The sequence below is a fragment of the Phaseolus vulgaris genome, chromosome 4 (genome assembly GCF_000499845.2).
Source record: "Phaseolus vulgaris cultivar G19833 chromosome 4, P. vulgaris v2.0, whole genome shotgun sequence".
NCBI lineage: Eukaryota > Viridiplantae > Streptophyta > Magnoliopsida > Fabales > Fabaceae > Phaseolus > Phaseolus vulgaris.
The window spans coordinates 7,358,470-7,366,958 of NC_023756.2; the positions used below are offsets into that span (position 1 = coordinate 7,358,470).

Below are 8,489 nucleotides of genomic sequence, written 5' to 3' on the forward strand. Positions count from 1 at the left end.
TCTAATAATTTTCTTAGTACAACCCAGAAAATTTAAAGTTTGAATTAGGGACATAAATCAATTTCACCTAATAATAAAAGGACGAAAGACATATTTAATCCTTATTTTCTGTAGTAAGGGATAATAATGTTTTTTTTTTTTTCAGAAGTGTTTTTGTTTGAAACTCACTAGTACGACTTGCAGATATTTTTTATTGAGTTGATACTAATAAAATTAAAATTATTTGTTAAATTAAACAGCATTATTTCAATATCTAAAATATTTGTGTAACCATTTAGAAACTTCAAGGTTTGAACACTTTACTTTTATCATATCATAACATTATGAAAATTATAAATTTATAAACTGATTTTTATTTAGGGATTCCAACTTAAAGTAGCCCAGCTCCTCCATAATCACTCCATGAAGTGTTAATTAAAATTGACGGTTGAAAAATGCAGTAACATCATTGTAGACTTTGTCCTTGGCATTCATCCCCATAACATAGTCTGCATGAGCATAGTCCTTGATGAACTGAACACTTAGCTTGTCAACATCATGGAACTTTAGATGATCAAGCAAATTCTTGACATCATCAACATCAGAGAGTGCATCTTCACCTCCATAGCTTATGAAAAGAGGAAGGTTATGGGGGATATTTGAAAGGTTATAGATTGGATTCCTCCATTGTCAAATTTTGTCAGAACACCACTTCTAACCGCTGTAAAGTTGAATTAAGTTTAAAATTCACTTAATAACTATATTTTTTCATTAGTTAATTAGCTTATTAGTTAATGTTGTAATGAAATTAAATATAAATGAAAATAAACACTGTTCTTTAAGAACTTTTCTGCAAGTCCTTATGAACCAAAATTGAAATAAAACCATCATAATTGAGACAAACAAGCTATTTGAACCATTTGATAAGTCTAATAAATTTTAATCTTTTTGAAACATATAACAAAATATATAATAGGGCAGATTGAAAATTCTTACTCTGAGACAAGTGCACCACGTTCTTTGTTGATGTTGGTTGAGGTTCATGATCCATGAATCGATTAACAGTTGAAGAATTGAGGCAACAGTTATCACCTGAATAAGACAACATGGTAAAAAAATGGGAAAGTTTTTCTTTTGTAAAAAAGGTGTTTAGACTTAAGAGTTTGAGTAAAGACTTAAACCAGTTATTGCTGTAAACACATCTGCACAGTGTACTCCAGGCTCAAGGCAGAGAAACTTTATCAATTCAATAACAGGTAACCTAGTCAAATCAAATGTTGAAAGAGTGTTAAATTATGTATGGAAAACTAGGTAGTGGATTTTAAAGTATGACGGGTGGCTTCTTATATTTTTCATGTAGCTAAATGTTTAAACACTCTAATCCACATTGAAAATCTATTTGTCACGTAAAAGAAAAAAAAAACTTAATTTCAATAATTTTCTTATTATAAATAAGAAAACGTTTAAAGTTTGTATTAGAAAAAAAAACTAATTTCATGTGAAAATACAGAAATAAAAAACATATTTAATCCATTTAAGTTATATGTTCTTACCCTTTGGGATCAAATTCTGGCATACCAGTCTCGATCATTATCTGTATAAGGAAAAAAACAACATGAGTTGACACAAATTTGATCTGTATAATCAAATTCTTATCTCTAGACAAACGATATGGTATCATTAATTTTAAATTTGTAGAGATCAAAAGTTAGTATCATTGATTAGCTTATTTACCTCTCCAATAAATGAGTTGGCAACAACAACTCCAAGTACTGTCTTCATGTGGCTCAAATAGGCCACTGGACATAACAAGGCTGCTGATTTTAGCTGATTCACCAATTTCCCTTCTGTAAAGGACGCCAAAGCTATCAAAGTTCCCTGCCAAACATGACCTTCAAACAATAGTACCAGACTAGAACTATAATTGTTGGACACAATTTTTAGGACAATACCTAGAATCAATTTCTTGTTTTTTTTTTCTCTAATCAGAATTTGACTTTTACTTTCATGGTCCACATGATAAAGGGTTTGCAATGAAGATAGACACAAGTTGCTGAAGTGAATTTCCAATTCAAAAGGTGACAAACAACTAAATAATTAAATGTAAGTTTTGTACCAACTTATACTACTTACCAAAGAATGTCCCACGTAATTTATCTTCTGCCCAGTTTGGTTGGACACATAATTAAAAATAGCTGGCAAATCATAAGTCACCATATCATCCCAGCACCAATTCCAATAAGCCTTCCATGTTTAAACAATACACACAAAAATGTTAATACATATAAAAACAAAAGACATTGTTAAGTATCAATAGAACAATAACATCCATAAAAAGTGACAAACTGGTTTAGAGGGGTCCAAAGAGATGTGTTTGCGGCTATATGTTGTTCCTCTGGCATGAACAATCCACACATCAAAGCCATTATCAGCCAGAATCATGGGCAGGTTTTGTTCTGGAGAGTTCAGAAGCCATGCCCTTCCATCCTGCGTACCCATGTCTTCATATTCAGTCAAGAACATTTGAGAAACATAACAATAGAACAAACTTGTCCTCCATGATCTGAGCTAGTCCAATGATATATGTGCATAATTTAAGGTCTTAATAAGGCCACAAAGAGTCCCCTATGCTTCATATTTTTTCATCAGAAAAATATACATAATTACTAAAGGATTACCATAGTTTAATTCAAAGTAACAAACAACACAACAGAAAAATAAAACACAATAAAACTACCTAACAAGTTTTCTAGCATCCTGACAAACTTCTCATAACACCTAGCACTGACAAACTTTTCCACCTAGCACCATAACATGTTAATCCATATACCTACTATGCCTTATCCTCCTCTCCAACAATAATGCAGGGTAAAGGTATAACTCTGTCTTTCCATATCAACACTTCACCTACTATCATGTTACTTATCTCAGAATTCAAAGTGTTAGACTCAAGTAACAGAGTTTGTATATGTAGATTAGCTGCTCCAAATAACTTCCATTGCATCACACAACTGGTGTATAATAATACCTTCATCCTCCTTATGATAACAATTACCTATGTATAATAGTAAAACTTTGTTAACAAACTGAACTGTTTATTATTTTCATCTTATGTTGTAAGAAGCTTACAAGATTCATTATAGGCAACCTCTCTTACCAACAAAAGTTATTATTAGTAACGGCTGACAACTATAAAGCTAATAGTTGTAACAGAGAACATAAAATATAACTAATTATTCACTCTATCAAACTCAAGGTGAAGAGTTTTTCAAGAAAAACTCAAGGTCATTAAAAACTCTTCACGTTGAGTTTGCCTCTAAGGAAAGAAATGCGAGCTAAAGATAGAGGTTTGGTCAGCACATTTGTCTATTGATAGCAGGGATATGATATATAAAGAGTTGCTTGGCCATAATCTTTTTCTACAGAAAGAAAACATCAATCTCCATGCATTTATTGCAATTATGAAACATGGGATTGTGAGCAATAGATAAAACACTTTGATTATCACAAAGAACACGAGTAATAAAAGAAACTTGAACTTCAATCAGCAAAGTAGAAATCCATGTTAATTTAGTATGAGTTTGAGCCAAACTTTTGTAATCAACCTTTGTGCTAGAATGAGCACTAACTCGTTGCTTGCGGGACCACTAAGATATTAAATTGTGCCCAAGAAAGATGGTTGTTCCTGAAGTAGAATATCTATCATTAATATCAAATGTACAATTAGCATCACAAATGACTTTCAGTGGCAAAGGTTGGGCAAGAAATGCAAGCTAAAAATGTAGTCCATGGAATAAACTACCTTTAAGGTACCAGGTATGCATTTAACTACAATCCAATGAGAATATAGTGGTTTCGCCATTGACAAACTTTGATCATCACAAATCTGATTTCGGGTCTAGTAATAGTGACATAACTTGTAGCATTTAACTTTTCTCTTCTAACTCTCCACTTGTCTTTCCTTCTTTTTTTTCTATTTCAGCCTCCTACACCTTTGTTTTTGTGACCGGTTTGTGCCTGCAAAACTTGTTCTTGAACCTTTTCACCATTCCTCTTCTAATTGACTCTATTCATGGACATCAATAGAATTTTCCAACTCTTCCTTTTTTTTCTTCTTCTAAAATTTCTTTGATTCCAGGATGCCATCACAATATGGTCAAATTGAGGAATCAATGTTCTCAACACCTGTAACATCACATTTCACGATTTCATTGCATTTACAAGAACTAGTCAGTAGAAATAATCACCTATGGACTCTTGATCAGTCATAGGTAGTCTTCAAAGATATTGAAGCTTAACTTTCTTTACTTTGTCAGCTTCTACATATTCTTTGTGCAGAATATGCCATGCTTCTTATGTAGAATTAGTTGAGTGAATTTTCTAAGTTTCCAAAATGTCTACTTATGTACACTTTCTTTCATAGGAAAGTCAAAGATAACCCTCATTTCTCAAACCATTAATCAAAGTTCTTGCCATTGAACACAGGTAAGTTTTCTGGGAAAGAACCATTTAAATCCACCATTATTCCAAGTCACTCATGCTTCCGAGTATTTGCACAGTATCAACTTTCAACAGCTCACAAACACAGGCCATTGAACAGTAGCTTTAGATACCATCTTATTGAGAAGAAGATACTCACTCGCTCATGAATATTGTAGATAATGGAGAGAAGAAATTAAGAAAAGATTTTCTTCCTCAAAATATCTGTTTCACTTTGTTACAAACCCTACTTTTATATGCTATTCTCACCAAGATACATAAAGCTATTTTCACTAACTGATAACAGAATACAACTGACTATAACAAGCACGATCCATCATTTGAGTTATATCACAACATTTTCTTATCTCAGTGAATCAAAGTTTACACTATTTAATGTATTTTTAGCCTTTTCTTTTTTGTATGTTATAACTAGTTATGTCTGTTAACTCATGTTTTCATTCAAGAATGGCTAAATTGTTGCAGTTTTTCTAACTTACCACAAGTACTCCGTGTTGTATTATCACGGGCTGTTTCTTAGTCTCACTGTCACCAACCTCTGTTCGACCTTCAGGAATCCTTTGAAGGCTAAGAATGTAGCCATCTTCTGTTGTAACCTAATCAACATTGTATACAGCATTTTAATCCATATTCTAAGGTAAGCTTTTGAATTTCACAACATCAGTGACAAAAAAATTCACTTCATATCCACCACAATTAGATACACTGTACATATTTCTCATCACAAATTGTTTCATTTTGATTGCTATTTTACAAAATAATGAAATAGTGATTTTTTTTAATTATATCTATACCCATTTATTATGGAGTTAAAAAAATAGATGAAAAAGAATCTAATTAATTAGAAATGGATAATAATATATATCACAATTTCTTTACTATTGTTTTTCTTTTTTATTTTGATTTACAAACTGATTTAATTAAGTTAAGTAACTTAAAAAATTTATGTATCTTTAATTAAATCTTAAAAGTTCTTTATTTTAGTAATTAAAATATTTTTATATTTTTGTCTAAGTAGTTTGTCTTTTTTTTATATAAAGCTTTCATGTTTAACATTATTATGCAACTTGACATCTCATTTATGATGATACCTCAAGTAACAATAATCATTGTCATCACACGAAAAAAGTATTATTAAAAAGAATGTAAGGACTAAACCAAAACACATATGTTAAAAAAAATAGTACTAGACTATACATATTCATAAAGAATTCTAAAAACAAATAGAAGAAAGTCTATTATACCAAATGAGTATTATACCAAATTAGATAATGTTATTTTCATTAACTCATTGATTAACTTAACTTTGATTAACTTGTTAATTTTTATTACAATATTCTCTAATAGGTAAACTCATTCCTTCTCTTTCTAACAACAAATTAATCCGCAACTTAGAAAAGTGTGGAGAGAAAAAAAAACACATTGATTAAAGTAATCATCATATCTTCCTATTAACTACAAAATCAAACGATAAAAATAATTAAAAAATAATGTTTTAAACACACTCAACTGAACAAATTCTTTTAAAAAATTCAATTAAAAATATCCAAATAAATGAGATACTTAAAAGTAATCATATTTTAAATATTTCTCTCCAGTTTTATTTAAGAGACTTTCTCTTCAATATGTTTGTCTCTTACTAAAATGTAGAGGAAACATAAAAAAAATTGAAAATACTAAATACACTGAAAGACAAACGACACATTTTTCTAATTAAAGTGAAAATGTAAATAAAAATCATCGGTGTTTGCACAACTAAGTTTCAAAAGACACTAATTGTCAATATGATTTTAATCACAACATTAAAGTTCTCGAATCAATTATGATTGTATCAACCATATTTGTCTACAATTTTTAAGAACTTGAAAAAGAAAAATGATAATTAGGTTCATGTTAAGGTAATATTAAAAGGTATAAAAAAGATAAGAAATTTTTAGTGTGGTTTTAGAAATTCATGCAGATTAGAAATATGTTTAGAGGTCTTACTTGAAGTTCTTGACATTTGTAACCATGAATGGTGATTGAAGAAGTGCATAAGCCATCCAATGAAGGATCTTCTCCTTGTGCTTGATGAGGCACCAATTCTAGGACAAAGAAACAAAGAGACAAAGTAATGGAACCCAACAAGCCTATTTCAGCCATGAGTTTTGGTTTTAAATGTGCAATGTGGCATTGAGGAACACAACAATTCCCATTCAATAAGAAACTATTAACTGGGTGGCTAATAACAGTTTCGCCTTATAACAGTATTCACAGTTTGGGGTGCCTTATAATAGGAATTTATATATGCTTATAATTAATGTGTGGACTGGTTTTGATCACAGGGTGTTACTCTTATGAATATAGTTCTTGATGAAATTTTGTAGAAGGATTGGAATAAACTTACTACTCCCATTTATTATATATTATTTATTATTTATAAAAAAAATTATTAACTAGAAACCAAAAAATAGGACAAAGTGGAAAAGTGTGTGAATTAAAAGGTTTTCTTGTTATATCTCAACTACTTCAAATTCTTCTTTCTTTTAACTTTTCTTTTACATCTTGAAGATTGCAATAAACTATTAATTGATGTTTCTTTTTAGTATTCTTCACCAAAAAGTAGTTATTTTATGTCAATTAATATGAATGATAATGTAAAAAATGGAATTTTTATGTCGAATTTAGAAACCATCTAACTTAGGCATTTTTTCTTGGTCGGTTATGATGATAACTAATATCACGTCATTACAAGAAAAATTGGAATTGCATACAACCAAAATCCGTATGTAATGTAAAAAAAGTTATTTTTAATTTTTTTATTATTTATACCTATTTATATTTTTTAATAATTCTGGATGCATTCTGCACTGGATATGACTCAAACCCAAGTCATAGAACTAGTAACCACTAGACCAGACAAATTCTTTAGTCGTATTATCATTTTTATTATACTTATTATTATTAATATAATTTATGCATATTAATATAATTATTATTATTAATAATAATAAAATAAATTATATTCATATTATTAATATTTATTAATATTATATTAATATTATTAATATTATTCATATTATTAATATTATTACTAATATTAATAATAATAATAATATTGTTATTATTAATATTATTATTAATATTATTATTAATATTATAATTAATATTATTATTAATATTATTATTAATATTATAATTAATATTATTATTAATATTATTACTAATATTATTAATATAATTTTAAATATTATTAATATTATTTTAAATATTATTAATATTATTTTAAATATTATTAATATTATTTTAATATTATTTTAAATATTATTAATATTATTTTAATATTATTTTAAATATTATTAATATTATTTTAATATTATTTTAAATATTATTAATATTATTAGTATTATTATTAATATTATTAGTATTATTATTAATATTAGTATTAATATTAATATTATTAATATTATATTCATATTATTAGTATTAATATTCATATTATTAATATTAATATTCATATTATTAATATTATATTCATATTGTTAATATTATTAATACATGGGGTTTTTTAGAACAGCCGGTGGAGTGAGGATAAGGATGAGGGTAAGGTTAAGGTCAGAGATTTCTTTGAAGCCAGGTTTGTTGGAAATGAAGAGTTGTCGGTTAGGCTGGACAACGTTTGTTTTAATTCCATTTCCGTGGAGGATAATCAGATGTTGATTGGAGATTTTACTGAAAAGGAAATTAAGGAAGCGGTGTGGAGTTGTGATAGCTCGAAGAGTCCTGGTCCATACAGATTTAATATGGGATTTATAAAGTTTTGTTGGGATTTCATCAAAGCAGATATTATGGTTGCAGTAAAGGATTTCGAATCTTTCGGAAAATGGCATCGAGGTTCAAATGCATCATTCTTATGCTTGATCCCTAAATGTGAAAATCCTCTGCAGCTTGGGGAGTTTAGACCTATCTCATTGGTCGGAAGTCTGTGCAAAATTATTTTGAAGGCTCTGTCGCTGCGTCTAAAAAAGGTG

At 28.7% G+C, this 8,489-nt stretch overlaps 1 pseudogene; it reads right to left on the bottom strand.

Annotated features, from left to right (window-relative positions):
* Positions 1 to 330: 330 nt before the first annotated feature.
* LOC137837123 (triacylglycerol lipase 2-like) lies at positions 331 to 6,748 on the bottom strand (annotated as a pseudogene).
* Between the last annotated feature and the right edge of the window lie 1,741 nt (positions 6,749 to 8,489).